Source organism: Diuraphis noxia, unplaced genomic scaffold, assembly GCF_037042655.1.
Source record: "Diuraphis noxia isolate RWA-SAM2 unplaced genomic scaffold, SU_Dnox_SAM2 contig0001, whole genome shotgun sequence".
Taxonomy (NCBI): Eukaryota; Metazoa; Arthropoda; class Insecta; order Hemiptera; family Aphididae; genus Diuraphis; species Diuraphis noxia.
This window is the reverse complement of record NW_028301711.1, coordinates 20,336,119-20,352,691: the sequence shown is the minus strand read 5'-3', so window position 1 is coordinate 20,352,691 and position 16,573 is coordinate 20,336,119. Positions and strand designations below refer to the sequence as shown.

At 28.0% G+C, this 16,573-nt stretch overlaps 1 protein-coding gene and 1 non-coding gene across 2 annotated transcripts in view; one reads left to right on the top strand and one right to left on the bottom strand.

Annotated features, from left to right (window-relative positions):
* LOC107169551 (uncharacterized) overlaps positions 1-16,573 on the bottom strand; it is a 56,666-nt gene that overhangs the window by 5,334 nt on the left and 34,759 nt on the right. The gene's annotated exons all lie outside the window — the stretch shown is intronic.
* Positions 8,330-8,448, top strand: LOC149060290 (5S ribosomal RNA). Its single transcript, XR_016190048.1, has one exon. It is a non-coding gene; the product is annotated as a 5S ribosomal RNA (ribosomal RNA).

The following is a 16,573-nucleotide window of genomic DNA, read 5'->3' as shown; positions in this document are numbered from 1 at the left end:
AGGGACACGACTTTTTGAGAGAGCGCTCTTTTGAAAACTGAAAATCCCCTGAAATTGGAGATGTGACCCATGCAGCATAGGGCACATTTGACTGGATTGTTCCGGTCTTCGGTGCACGTATTCGTACGGTGATTTTCTCCACATTTAACGCAACTTAGGGGTGACGGGTGTGATTGTAATAATTGTTCGTGTGTGGCCAAAAGTTTGGCAATTATGGCATTGCGGTATGCTGAGGCTCTTTGAGTTTGGTTTTTCAATTACCACTTTAGTATTAAGTAACTACCTAGTAATGTCTGCATTGTGTTATCTTTGGGGAAGATCTCTACGAAAAAAAATTCAAAAGGGACATTTGTTTTTATTTTTGGCATTGTAAATGTATCTAGTTAAATATCCTAATTCAATTAGAGCAGAAGAGATATTGATACACGAGGTAGAGAAGATGGTGTAAATTTCTAATAATGATCTTGTATAATGACATATAAAGTGTGTGGATTGATTTTAATTGTTATAATTTAATATGGTTAACTATGAGTTTAATACTAGGTAAGTATTACAAAGACGGACGTATTATTTATTTTATTTATAAAATGTTTGAAGTGACAGAATTAATATCTTTTTTGCGAGCCACACTGAAAGGGCTCGAGTCTAATTCCACTGCTATATATAGGTAATACATATTTTATTATAAATATAATAATATGTTTACTTAGAATAGACACAATTCTTTTTAAAAACAAGGTAGGTGTTATAATATTTTAAATTTTAAATGTCTCCTCGATGGCTCGATTGTTTTGTTTCCATTAGTTTCTTGGTAATAATTCCATCAAGAAATTTCATTAATTTACTCGACGTCTTCGCACGTCATACAATTATATGGCATTCAATGCTTTGTTCTGGTTATAAACTTATAACTTTTATAGGAGCAGAGAAAGTCGATGATTGTTTTGAAGAAAAAAATATATCTTTTAAGAATGGAATTTTGAATGATGTTTTTGAGATGCTAGCAATTAAAGTTTCTACACTGAATGATACTTAACAAGAATGTGTTCTTGTATTAGATAAAATGTTTCTTGTTAAAATTTTAGTATATGATGTTAGTTCAATCTCATTTGTTGGTAATTCAACGTTGACTAAACATAATGGTGTTGCAAGCCACGCTTTAGTGTTTATGTTAGCTGGTATAGCTAGCAGTTGAAAGCAAACAGTTGCTATTACTTCACTAGCGACTCAGTGAAAGACAATACTTTCAAAAAATATATAATTTAAATTATCTCAAAAGTTGAAGCATTAGGACTTGAAGTAAATTCAGTTACATCTCATACAGGAGCATGCAATAAAGCAATGTGGGGGAGCTTTGGCATTCATTATTTACCTGGATCTACGGGATACTTACAAAATAGTACTAATCATCTATGTGACTCTAACCGTGAATTATATTTTTTACTAGATATCCCACATTTATTGAAAAATATAAAACAAGAATATTATTTAACAACCAGTTCAATACATTACCTGAAGAAATATTTAAAAAAGCGGGTAAGTCGTGGATGTCGCTCTACTGTACAGTAGATTACAAGTGGGTTACTGTAATGGATGGAATTAAATTTGAATCCAATGATATTATATCATTGTATACGAAAAACGATTCTGAGCGAAGACGGTTTATCTGTCTAGAATAAATTATAGATTATTAAAAATTTTCAAATCTTAGATTTAAAAAGAAAAATTTTTATGAATTTCTAGTTTAAAATAATTTGCGCATTTTCGTGATTCTCGTGATTTTTACACATGTTGTCAAAATTCAAACTTTGAATGCTTGTAAAAAAAAAATTGTGTTAATATATTTCTTTTATTATCACCTGCTATTGTAAAAATATGATAGGAGCCATGTATTAAATTTTCAAGCTTTTCTACCGAACAAATAAATTTTTATCGATATTTATAGAAAAAAAAAACTAAAATAGTTGAAAAATTAAAATGTCAGTAAACAGCTCAAAACAAATCTAAATATTTTGAAAATTTTATCAAATATATAAAATGCCTATATAAACATTCAGTGAAAATTTAAAGTGTATCTGCGGTCATTTGTTTTAGACTTTTAGAGTTACACCAAAATAAGAAAATCACTAAATGTGAAATCCAGTGAAAATCCGATGTTGTAAAAATTTAAATTTCAAATGCTCATACAAATTTAATTTGAATTTCCGGTGGACTTTTTATTTGTGATAAAGATTGAAAAACTTGTAAGGAATCTTGTATTAAATTTTCAAATCTTAGATTTAAAAAGAAATTTTTTATGAATTTCTAGCTTAAAATAATTTGTGAATTTTCGTGATTTTTACGTATTTTAACAAAATCCAAACTTTGAATGCTTATAAAAAAGAATTGTGACTATGAATTTCTTTTATTTTCCAACTGCTATTGTAACAATATGTTAAGAGCCTTGTATTAAATTTTTAAGCTTTTTTGCATAAAAAATAAATTTTTATCAATATTAATTTTAAAAAAACTAATAATGATCGAAAATTTCAAATGCCTATGAATAGTTTAACTTAAGTCTAAAATTGTTGAAAAATGCACGGAGGATAGAATATACTTATATAAACATTTGGTGAAAATTTCATGTATCTATGGTCATTTGTCTTAAAATTACGAGTACATCAAAAACCAAAATCGACTTTGTCGAAAAATAAGTGTGCGTAAAATTTCCCGTTGTTCCCTTAATTTTTAGTTTGTTATTCTCGATTATTTAGAAAAGTATTAAGAATTTTTCACTTTTGACCCTCCAAAGTACCAACTAGATTCACTTTCTGATCGAACGAGGTACTGAAGTCAAAAATCTAAGCACTTTTACTGCCCCAAAACGTGATGATACGTGATGACGTGTTGAACAAAAATTAGTTCGGAATCTTGATGCAGAAGACTTACAAAAGCCTAATCATTTTTATAAATGAAAGTTTCAAAAGCTGCTAACGTCGTGAGTACTGATGTAAGTGCAAGTTTACAATTTTTGGTTGGCCATGAAAATTATCACTCTTCATTCAAAACCACAAATACAACATTTTGCTAAGTGGTTTACATTAATGACTTCTTGAAATCCTGTTGTTGCTTTAAGTAATTTAAATCTAGAGAAGTATGATGAAACCATATAATTTTTATACGATTTTATGGATATTTTCAAAAATATAAAAATTGGGTCTAAGGGAACACGGAAACTATGCCAAGCTGGCGTTTTATTAGCGACAAAAAGTATTATTGACTCACATAATATATTTTTCAATGTAAAGCCTTATAACTAGGGCTGGGATTTTAATGCCCTCAAAAACCCCGAAAAATGTCCTAAAAAAAAATGCTTTTATGACCTAAAAACTCTAAATAATGCCCTAAAAAAACCCGAAAAATGCCCTAAAATAAGGGCAATAAATTTACAAATTTTTTTATTTTTAATAATTTTAGTATAAATTACAATAAAAAGTTTTAATTTACTCTGTTCTAATCCATTGATATGTTTATCTCTTGACAAAATATGTTGTTGTACGGCAAATCGTTTTTCAGCAGTAATTTTCACGTTGCATATTTTACAGAATAACACCGTTCCGTCGGTAGAAAAAATATTATGTCCAAATTCTTGTACAAACGCACGCAGTCGACTCACTGTCGAACATTTTACTTTTGGCATTTTTATATTAAATTATCGAAAAAAATTAACTAGAGTAATAAAACGGTGTTAACGACGGCAAAACTCGTACTGAACGTCGAACGATATAATATCATCGGACGTCGATTTTACTGATTTAAGATTATTTAACAGGAAATGCGGGTAGAGGTTACTCAAACCTTGTCCGATAAATATAATACAAATTAGGAGTACCTACTTATAATCTGTTATATTTATTTAAAAACCATGTTTGTGTAAAAATCTTAAAATCTTAAAATAAAATTTCAAATTCATACACTTGATTTCCAAAAACTCAAAAAATGCTCCAAAAACTCTAAAATGACCTAAAAATTAAAAAATGCAAAATAAACTTTCTTATTCTCATTCAAATCTACATAAAACAAATTTGTGACAAGACGAGCATTGCACAGTAAGCTTTGAAAAACAATGCAAAGTGCATCGAAATCCCAGCCCTACAGTTATAACTATAAGTTTCTCCTTACTGGAAGATTTTCTCAATATTGTCTTGAAAATTAACTTTCATGTATTAGAAGTGTTCAACATATTCCAAATTCTTTACAGTTTAAGAGTAATTTGAAACTTGTTTGTGTAGCCCAACTTCTAAAAAATGTACCCAACAGTAGCAACGACCAAGATGACAGAAAAATTCTTGGTGATGAATTAGATTTTTCATAAGTTAAGCCAACACTATCAGAATCACCTGATGAAGAACCTGAACTATGTGATGGCTTAAATGATTCTACAATTATTGTTCTACAAAATAATGAACAAAACTGTTTGTACAATATAGCAGGTATATTAATGTTATGACACATTATTTAATTTTTTTAAAGTACAATTTAACTCAAAGTATAACAGATCTTAATTTCAAATATTCCACTTAGGTACTCGTCATTCTGACTATGGCTTACTTTTTTATCACTATTTTAGGAGATTACTCACATTTAATCAATGCAACGATTAAAACTATTGGTAAAAATATAAAACTTTGTTGACATTTTTTTAATAGAAATTATTCTAAAATACTAGTTAAAAATAATTATTTATTGCACTACTCATGTATGGAAAATTGTTGGTTTTTATACCTTATTCTTACGTAATAAAATATTCAACATAAAATATGTTCATTTTGTTAGTTATTTTTAACATTAACAATCTTATAGTTGGTTAAAAAATAATGGCTATTGCTAGTTAATAAATAAAATGTTTAAAATACCTATCAAGCATATTTTATTGGCATACATTACAAAAGTAATTTGACATCCGATCCGTCTTGATAGCCTATAACGCATTACATTTAACCATTTTTGACAAAAATAAAACATTTATTTAATTATTATGAATTATTTTAATACCATATAATATATTATATAAAATAATAATGATTCACCAAAATAAATGGAGCATATTATTTAATATGCTCCTCCATTTTTTTTTTTAAATGATGCAGTTATTTTTAATCTGATTTTCAGAATCTTTAAATATAATATAATTATTAAAGACCATTAGGTGTAACAGAAAGACCTGATCAAAAAAAAAAATATATGCTAATTCAACGTATGACTGAAATTGTTAATATTATGTGATAAGCAATGGTTGACTTGGGGAGGGGGGCATGAGCATCTCAACTAATTGTAGCGGTACGCTAGCGTACCCCTGCTACTTCATTTTTAAAGGGGAACGCATGGGATGGATTGTTATGTAAATTGTTAACTTACCTATTAATTAAAATTAAATACAAAATTGTAGGTATTTGAAAATATGAATTGTAATTTTATTGTATTAATATTTGATATCTAATTCTAATATGAAGTGAACTTTAAGTGACATGGTTACACCTAATAAATTATGATTTATATGTTATGATTCATTGATACGAGTTTCTTAGTTTCTCTAAGTTATTATACTTCTTAAAAGGGACCATAAAGGGTGGTGTGGGGTGACCCCTCCCCACCGCCATGGTTATGTAAGTTTTATTAAAATGCAAGGATTTTATATATACATTTGAAAACTAGCTAGTGTACCTCTCTACTTTATTTCCAAGTCAACCACTGATGATAAGTAAATAATTTAAAAAATATACTCACGTCAGCAAATTTTCAAAAATCATATTTTTTTAAAATTTATTACATTCCAAATTAATTTAACCAAAAAAATATTGGATTTAAAAAAAATTTACCTACTAAAAATAAACATAAAAATTGTTATTATACACGTAACGCTAAAGTCACTTAATGAACATAAAAAAAAAATATAAATTTGAACAAAAGTTCTTCCAAAAGTCAGTTATTCTATCTGTTCACCTTGTATATTCTTGAGATTTTTTTTTACCACTTAAGAAGATTTTTTCGCCACAGACACTTTTAAGTACCACAAAATTTAACAATTTAAATAAAATGGTCATTATTGAGTATATTTAAAAATTCCAAAAATCAGAATTTGAATAAATTAATTATTTGATGGCAAAATAGGAGTAAGCATGCTTGGTAGCTTGGTAAATATCACTCAGTATATTATGTTTTATGATATTGTTATTAGGGATCGTTTAAGTCAATATTAATGTGAACGGAAATATATATATTATATAGGTATATGTGTGTGGAAATTATACAGACGAACTTGAAACTGTGTGTATACGGGAGCTTGTAATCAGCACCAAAATAAGTGTAGTCCCCGTAGTTCGTACCATCGTATTATAGATAAAAGGAAATTTTGTATAATATTGCACCAAAATTAGCGTGGAGTGTCAACGTAATCAATCATCAATAGTATTCAATTATTTCATCGGAATATCTACGCTCATTAACTCTGTGACTCATCAATGATACGTACTCGAATGACAGTAATTATTTTTCTGAATGTTTAACCACCCACCGCTTTACCAATATAAATGATCATTACAATTTAGTAGTTTGTCATCCGATTCGTCGCAAACGCGTAATTACATAGTATGGAGAGCAGAGAGGTATACTTTTTACATTTTTATTTTTTATTTTTATCGATATTTGACTTTTTGTCAAAATTCATAGCTACCTAATAAGAATGTAAGTGGTTTTATGACCTGCCTCCAAGTGTCTTGCGTATCCCTAACCATCTGACGAGCTCTTCTCATCATCTGCCTTATAATATCATATGATTTTTGTCCTTTAGAATGATGGTCGTGATGGTGTCATTTTTCTTGGTAAATGTCAAAATTTGGGTCTTGTAATTAAATTCAATGTTCAAGTCGACTCATATCCTTTCTCGTGGATTCCGAATCTTTTCTGAGAGACAACCCGTCTTTAATGTTTTATGGTTATTTTAATATCATATTCGCCACTCTACTATCAATTAGGTATCACCGCATGGTCGTGATACTATAATAATAGCTTAATTAATTTAGTCTTCATCAGTCGCGGACTGGCTGGTATAATAGCGGTATGCTGGGATGCTATAGAATCCCTCGTCCTTAAATATGTATTATTATAATAATGTACAAGTTTGTTAGAATGTTTGCTGTGACGTTTTATTAACGTATTTTCAATATTTTATTGCACAAAATATTATATTTTAATAATTTGTTATAAATAATCTTTAGATTTCAAATTTGAGCTTTAAATTATGTAGAATCCCGTGCTCTTTTTTACCAGTCCACGTTTGGTCGTCACACTGGGTCATAAATGTGTAGGTACACGTAAATGTCTGCACATGCCGCATAGTATAATACACTGTACTATCTAAAACATATTTTATAGGTATAGATTCTTAGCAATACAATGTTTTTCATAATATATTATAAGGGGCATAAAATCTCTATAAATCTATAAATGTTTAAAATAAACAAAAGATAACTTTTTATGTTGAAAAATAAAATATATACACATTACTATACTATGTTAAGTCAATTAACCGTTTCAAAACATGTCAAGGAACGCAATATCATATTTATTGAATAATACAACAATAATAATGTCGTTTGGGTTTGGCTATAAAAATAGAGAAAATATTAAATCAAAATTTACAAAAATAAAATATTTGAAATAAATAAATTACCTAAGTACGTTAATCTTTTTGATTTTAACAATTATTTTTTAAAGGTTGACCAACGAATGAATTCGTTAAAGTTTATTTGTTTACCCAGATATTCTTTCATTAACAAAACACTCTTGGACCGTGCAGGTATCTCTCGAAAATTTCTTAATTATTGTCAATCAAAAACAATCGTTCTGCACTAGAGCTGATTATTACCGAAAGTATCAAATAATTTAATACGCAATAATATAGGTACAATGTACCTGTATAGTATATTACAACATAGGTAATAGTATTTTTTTTGTGCTAATTTCGGAAAAATATGATAACAAAATGTTGTGTGTCATTTGAAACATTTCTTTAAATTGTTCTCAAATATTGCAAATTTCTGAAATAAATTTTCCATTTTGTATTATTTTATTTTAGATTCCGAGTAAGGTGGTGGATATATTGATTTTACAATGATGAGTTTTTTTTACCATCATTTTGATATAATTGAATCAAAATTTAAAAATTTAAATCGTAAATGCCTATAAATAAATCAAAACAAGTCAAAATATTTTGGAAATTATATAATATTAATTTAGTAAAATCTTTAGTTAAATAAGTTTAAATAGTGTAATTTTCTAAGTATCTGTCGCCAACGACCATACCACGTTGAATACACCAGTTCTCGTCCGATCACTGAAGTTAAGCAACGTCGGGCGTAGTTAGTACTTGGATGGGTGACCGCTTGGGAACACTGCGTGCCGTTGGCGTTTTTTCCATTTTTTTTTTATAAATTATTTATTTTAAATTCTGAGCAGACCAATATTACAATTCTGTTTTTTTTTGGCCTGTCATCTTTTTTTAGGATTATGAAAATTCGATTAATTAATAATTCGATTTTCTTCAACAGTATTTTTATTATTTTTACTATCCAAACGAGATACAATTTTTAAAATAATATTCTGATTTTTTATGCAGGACTATTTATAAACATTTTCAATTTTTATTAGTTTTTTTTTCTATAAATGTTAAAATTTTATTTGGGTAAAAATTCAAAATCCTTGAAAATTTAATAAAAGTATCCTCGTCATACGTTATTACAATAGTAGTTTAAAAATATTAAAATTACATAGGCACGATATTTTTTTTAAGAATATTGTTATATAGGTTCAAATGTTGACAAAATTCATCATAGAATTCAAAGGTAACACATCCTTAAGAGGATAACGCTATACCCACATTTGTTGCCTTCGTCTTGCAAAATATGTAAAACATAGCAAAAACTGTTTTTCGAGGTAAAAAACCAAGAAGGCTACTGACATGACACTTAAGAAACTTAGAAACGAAATTTCCATCCCCTAAAAAGGAAAATTTCGGTATTGTATCAAAATTACATGCCATTAGGTTATTACAATATTTTTTCGATTACAAGAATATTACTAAATATTATTATTTGTATTGGATAAACTGATCAGTATTTATTTAACGAATTTGCGAACTTCTGCTACGCACTAATAAACAGCTACCTGGCGTGTGTACGTTGTACGGATTGACTTTCGGATAAAACAGCGTTCCCCGTCCAATGTTTAACCTGCGGTGAAGCTCTAACCATATAAAACACGTCCTTCTATACACTGCCGCAATTTTGCTGATACCAGAACCTCCCCTAAACATTCCAGAACACCTTTATGAAGCACTTGGACCAGATTGTGAAAATTCTAACAATATTTTAACCTTTCTAAAAATAACCAAACTGAATAACTTTATATAGTTTTATATTTTTTCCTTTTCTACATTGCACATATCAAAAATAATTATATTGTAATATTGTAAAATGTATCTTAATGTAGAAGTAATATTTAAATACGTAAGCTAATAACCTTAGTTGTTGAGGCTTTAAAGTAATAATAGTTAAAAAAAAAAAAAACAGCGTTCGGATCATGAATGGAAACGAAATAAAGTTCCAATAATAACAGAGGGTGCGTTTAATGGATATAGTCGCAAATAGAGGGGGACGATTAGTTAGTATTAGCAACCCCGATTTTAAAATTAACACGCTCAATTAATAATGTTCGTGTTTATGTATCAAAAAACTTAAATGAAAAAATTCATAGCTTAGCACCCTTGGTTTTTTTTTTTTTTAAATTGAAATTGCGCCTATGATAACAGAGGTTTGGATAATCGAAGTTCTACTGTATACTGGGTTAGCTCATTCTGATGTGCACATCCGAGATTACCTGTGATATCTGAAATGTTAAAAGGTAAAATTATTGGTTATTATTATTTTAATATTTTAGTATTTTCGATTTAATAAAAAACGATCACGTTAAAGCTATAATAATTGTCTTGTAAGTTACGTTTTGTAGACAAACACAATTATTCTCGTAGAGTAGTCCCTACAGCGTAGCATTTTTTTTTAATAAACGACGTACCTATATAGGACTTTGATAATTAATAAAGAAAAATGTTTAAAACAAATAACGTCAGATTTTCTATCAAGTGTGTGTGCACGCATTGTCTAGTCATACTATTTTAAAATGTTTTCGAACATTGTTCATTAATTTAGTTTACGTTGTATTTTATTAATATTATAATTATAAGAGAGCATAAAAAAAAGTAATAATAATTAATTGTTCATTGCTGTAAGTCTGTAAAAACTTTCGGTTAAAATCGTTTTTACAATAAACTGGAGATAGTGATTAAATGCTTTCGACTTTCGAGTAAAACTTATCTACCTACGTCTTAAACTTTCAAGTGCTGTTTATCTTGAAACGGTGAAATATGCTGAATTAATTTAACTATATATTTCTGAGAAGGCGTAGAGCGGGTTAGACGTTTAAGAGCGCCTGTGTGTATATTTAGATGCGTCACTTTTCGTCTATTTTTTTCAAGGCTCGCAAATTAATAATGTTTTTATTGTGAGAACGACGCCGACTGCCGAGAACTAATTATTATAGACGATAAAAACGTGCAAACTTCTGCATATTGATATGGTTTTCTTAACACGATTTGTAGGTAGAAAATCAATAGATTTCTGATGTCGGTAATATCACTTTGGTAAAGTAGGTATTGTTAAGTAAGTAATTTATCGGTTAAGTAATAGGTAGGTACTTTACCGTTTTATGAGTATTTTAATTAATTATTAATTATAGTGCATAGATTAGTATAAATAATTATGAATTCTGAACAATTTCTGATAGTCATATTCGTATAATCATATACCATGTAAGTGGTAAGACTACTCGTACTGATTACTGATTGACTACTGCTGTTAAAGAAAATATAAAAGTATAAACGATAACCAATAGGCTCATATAAGTTTAGAGTTATAAACTTTAACACTCGACAGATCGTTTTTATTTGTTTGAGACATTGAGACCTGTAGCTGAGTATAACTTTAGTGACTTTATTTTAAGTACCTAATATAATTACAGGTATGCTATCTAAATATAAATTACACATAGTTAAACGGGAACCAATTCTGCGTTACTTACCTAATATAATTCAAGTAGTAATTTTTGAAATTATATGTGTAGGTGGTATTTATAGTATAAATAGGTATACCTATTTTACAATAAAGTGTATAATAATCGGCATGCATTATTTTCAAATATTTGTCATATTATATATTAAATTAAATTTTAATTGTCAATAGGTAACATTTAAGGATAGTGTCCTGTTTTTTTTTTTTTTTAATAATAATAAATAACACTTTTCATTGTAAATTATTATGCATACGATTTTTTTAAACATTTGTATACTAAATCAAGATTCGAATTAATAATTTTCAAGTTATCAATATATTATATTCATACGAAGCATAAAAACCCTTAAGAACGTTCTTATAAAATATTATACCTATAAAATTCATCAAAAATGTTTACCTCTGATTTATGATAAGGGAGAACTAATTAGAGCTCTTAGAGTAAGTATATATATTTTTTAATAACAATAGTTAATGCAAAATAGGTACCTATTTGATATTAATTAATAATTTTAAAATAAAAAATTGCATCTTCACAGGATAATGTTATATTAGAAAATGAGTATAGAATCTAAATAGTTTAAAATTGTATTATTCTTGAGTATATACTTAAGTACTTAAAAGTTTGAATAATCAGATTTTGAATAGATAAATATTCGTTACAAAAAAAAAAAAAATGAGCATGCTTGGTGAATCACTTTGTATATATTATAATTGTATTATTTTGAATCTCAAGATGTACACAAGTAAAATGTATGATAAAATATTACCTCAGCGGTAAAAAGATAGATATAAGAAGTAAACATAATATTTAATGAGACACCAATGATATGTATCGACACGTACCTACTTTATATTATACAGTGATTCGATTCATAATCTCAAAACGACAGCCGTCAATCGTCATTCATGTGTCAACAATAGCTTACTTACATTTTTATGAATAATACATTTTCAGATATTTGATACAATTTCATAATAATACTTTAATCTAAATATAATATCAATGATCAATTTCTAAAATACAACCGTCCTGTTCTACCAGATTTAAACGATAAGTTTCGTACCGTAAATAATGTATTGATTTAAAATATTTTTACTTTTTTATACTTTTCTAAATGTTCATCATAAAAAAAATAAAAAATCGTTACAAATTGTAATAGCCATTGCCATCGATGTAAGCTAAGAACAATAAAACTACATATAGTATATGTGATATATTATAGCGTTGTTTTTCTCTTTATAAGTTTGATTATATTATAATATAAGCCTTAATAAGAGATGTGTCTAAAATCAAACTTATAAAGAGAAAAACAACGCTTCTTCATAGGAAAACGACGTTTTTGAATGTCAAACGCACTTCCTTTAGTAAACGGTGCCTTAGTAAAACAAAAAACTATTAGACAATACATCAGTTGTCGATCATGTCGATCATTATTTATTTGAACCTGTACAATCATTGGTTATAACTACTAACTGGGGAAAGGAATTGTATGTGTTTATATTATAATTGCTTATTAAAATTAAGTCTTTTTCACTTAAAAATTAATACTTTACAAGATAAAAAATAACTAAAAAAAATCGTTGTGACATATTTATTGTTAATTAATGATCTGGTGAATTTCATAGTGTACGTAACATATTTTACAGTTTTTCTAGACGATCACACATTCCACATGACACGAACAATTACTATTAGAAATAAATGAATTACTGTTCACTGTTCAACTTAAAAACAAAAAAACATAGACTAGACTATACGAAAAATGCACACTGTAGCTTGTAGCGCTGTAGATATAGAATTTTTGGAAATCGAAAATAAAAATTAATTGATACTTCGATAACATAATAATATATTAATATCCGGTATTTCATCCGACAAAACGTCATTATCTAGAAATAATTTGATAAATATTATCATTGATAATATTATATTGATAGTGTATTATTAGTCTAGATAATATTATGTGAGAAAGATCGAATTATTTTAAAATATAAAAACTTGTTTATAAAACGTGCAAAAATATATGTGAAATTAAATATAACTCATTCAATTGAAAATCACGTCATATAAAATTATCACCTACCTGAAATTTTCACCTTAGTGATAACTTATAAATAGAGTTGACATTTTCAAATTCATATTGGTTGGTCAAAAACATAACTAGTTTAAACCTACGATTTTTTTTTTTTGAATTTTCGCATATTATATTTTAGGATTTTAGGATTTTTGTGAATTTTTTTTTTGAAAAAATTAAGGATTTATTTCACATTTTTCAACTCAACGGATCGAGTGTAAAAAAAAATAATGTTTATTTAGTTTTCAAATGGAGGGAAATTCAAAAACCGAAATACCACACCCTTTTATATAAATATTTAAAATCATTTGCAGTCTAATACGTAAAAAATAATTTTACTTCATTTAAAATAAATTATTAAAATTTATTATTGGGTTTTTTTTTTTTTTTGTAATTTTTAAGACATAAATGGATGCAAATTAACAGAATTTTAAAATGATTGCCCCAACTTATATAATAGTTACGGCGATTTGAGAAATACTTATTCATTATTACTACATCATTGCAAGTGATTGACTTGCCCAATATATGGTTTTATCGTTTTGTCATTCAACCGCTTTTATTACAAATAGTCCATCTTGTTGACATGAAAAAAAGTTCCAGAAAATACTGAAGAATCTGTTAAATACCAGTAAACATAGAAAGCTGTCATAATTTTCAGAAAACTTTCGATATAAAATATGTTATAAAGTTTTTTTTTATAATTTTGTTTTTGAAAATATGCCCAAGAAATGCAGTCAGGCCTTCGAGCTGCCTCGGAAATCATGAGTTGTTATTATATATTTTAACTTATAATAAGAATAATACTTATAATAGTTATAACTAGTGCTAAGATTTTAGTCCCAAAAAAAATTTATAAAATGTCCTTCAGAAGATCTCCTCCATATCGTAGTTGTACCTAATAAACGGATTTGCGGGCTTTATTATCGATTATTGTTGTTGTTGTTGTTGTTGTTAGTATTATGTTAAGCGTCAATTAAAATAGAAAAACTATATTATAAAATACTAAATGATTTGATTCCTAGCACAGACCTAGCATAATACCTCAGTATTTTGAACAGCCTTTTTACCTATTGATTTTAACGTGGATTTAGAAGGTATAACCTACGGCAGCGGATATAATCACGCATATTTCAAATAAGGGCTCGGCGATTACTAGGAACGTGCCTTTGTGAATTATTATTTCTCAATGAAAAGCAGTGGTTGGACAGAGTTATAAAAGCGTACAGTTACAATAAAAAGTGTTTCAAAGCATATCTTTATCATAGTGATGGAGAGGTAGAGAAAGAGGAAGAAGATGTTCGCAATTGTACCTAAACGCAGTCATTATTAATATATCGAAAGCTCGCAAACAGTTTTTGATATTTGCTTATTTAATAATTTAATAATAATAATAATATAAAAACACAATTGGGAAATATATCATTCGAAGTAATTTTGTCTACACTTGTAACGGGTACACAATTATTATGGTTTTTTTGCTTACTCGATTTTTGGAAATTTGTCTGTAAATGAATAAAAATTGTATATTAAAAAATTCAATCGTTTGCGGAAGTAAAATAATTTAATGATCACCATCACCAACCATGAACGAAATCCTGCTAGAATATTTAAATATTTTTTTTTGTTTTTAATTACAATGAAATAAAAATTATAATCTACAAAGCAAAAACGTTACATTTTTTGTCAACACTCGAAAAATATTTTTCCTCTGGACCTAAATACATACGAGAGAGGGAATACGACCGAAATAGAAATCAATAAATTACGTATGTAAAGTGCGTCGTGCGTCGTAGGCACATGATGAAAATGATGTCCAATCAATAGAAGGGACGCTTGAAACTTTTGGAGTCCTCCATTTGTTCTACTTGAAAAAAAATGATAACAAACTAACTGAAAATAACCCTGCACACGCGTGCAAATATAAAAATATATACCTGCAAACGCTAAACGCCTTAATCATTTTACAGAGCATTTCAAAAAGAAAGTATTACCTACCTACCGATTAACCAGCGTCGGCGTCGGCGTATAACAAAGACTTAATCTCTCTCAAATAGTCCCAAGTCACGTGATATGAGGTCCAGTAGCGTTCTCAGGATGGGAGGTTAGGGGTTATATCCCACCCCAATGTTTTTTTTTTTTTACCGACCTACTATAACTATACCAACTTATTAGATATAAGAACTATTTTAGAGTAATTACTCAATACTTTCTATTAGTTATCAGCAAAATGTTATTGTAATTTTTGTAAAATGTATTATTATTTATAACATCCCCTCCCCCCCCCCCCCATTGAAAATGTCTGTGCATGCCACTGGTGAGGTCTGGTCGGTCTGGCGATCTCGAGAGCCAGGAATTTATAATTTTATGCTGATCCTTCGGATTAGGTACCTGTATGGTGGAATATTTCGAATACTGCCCACATACCGTTCATGTTTCGGCTATAGTGGCCACATTTAACAAATCATCGAGAAATATATTTACATTTTTTGTACAATTGTTTAATAAAAAGAGTTACAGTGATTCAAAATCGGTGAGATCTTTTTAAAACACCCTGTATAGTAGGTACGTATTATATAGGGTTATTATTTTATCATTGAACACTTATTATTTCAAAAAGAATTCACATTTTTCATAATATTTTTGATTTTTAGATTCTGAACGAAGTGATGAATGTATTGATTTTACAATGATGTTTGTTTTTGTGTCTGTGTACAGCATAACTAGTCGAAATAATGCTTCAATTTCAAACTTTGGGGGTGGTTTCCGATGTAAAAGTGAATATCCTTGGTGCATTATAGCGGTCAAAAGTAAACATTTTCCAACAGTTTTCAAAAAAATCGAGAAAAACATAAAAAAAATGACAGAAAACAGGAATTTTTACGCAAAACCAGTTTTCGACCATATCGATATTTTTATATGGTAATAATTCAAAAACTAATCACTATAAATACTTGAAATTTTCACCAAATGTTAATGTTAGTGATGTATATATACAGTTTAATTTTAAAAAATGTTCGACTTTTTTTGAGTTATTATATCTGTCGTCTAATATATCTGTGGTACAATTATTGAACAAATTTTCAATTTTTCAATTTCCGATCTAAATATCTGGTTAGGTAATCAAGTATCTACGATTTATAATTGTTAAAGTATAACAAATAATATTTAAATTCGTTTGACTCGTTTGAGGATAAATCGTTATCATTACGCGATTTCATAAAAATTTAAAACTCAAACGCTCAAAACATTTTTCCTATAATGACGCTTCAAATTTTCTCTATAGCTATTTGAAGCAAAACTTATGGTAAACTCGGTGTTAAATTTTATAAC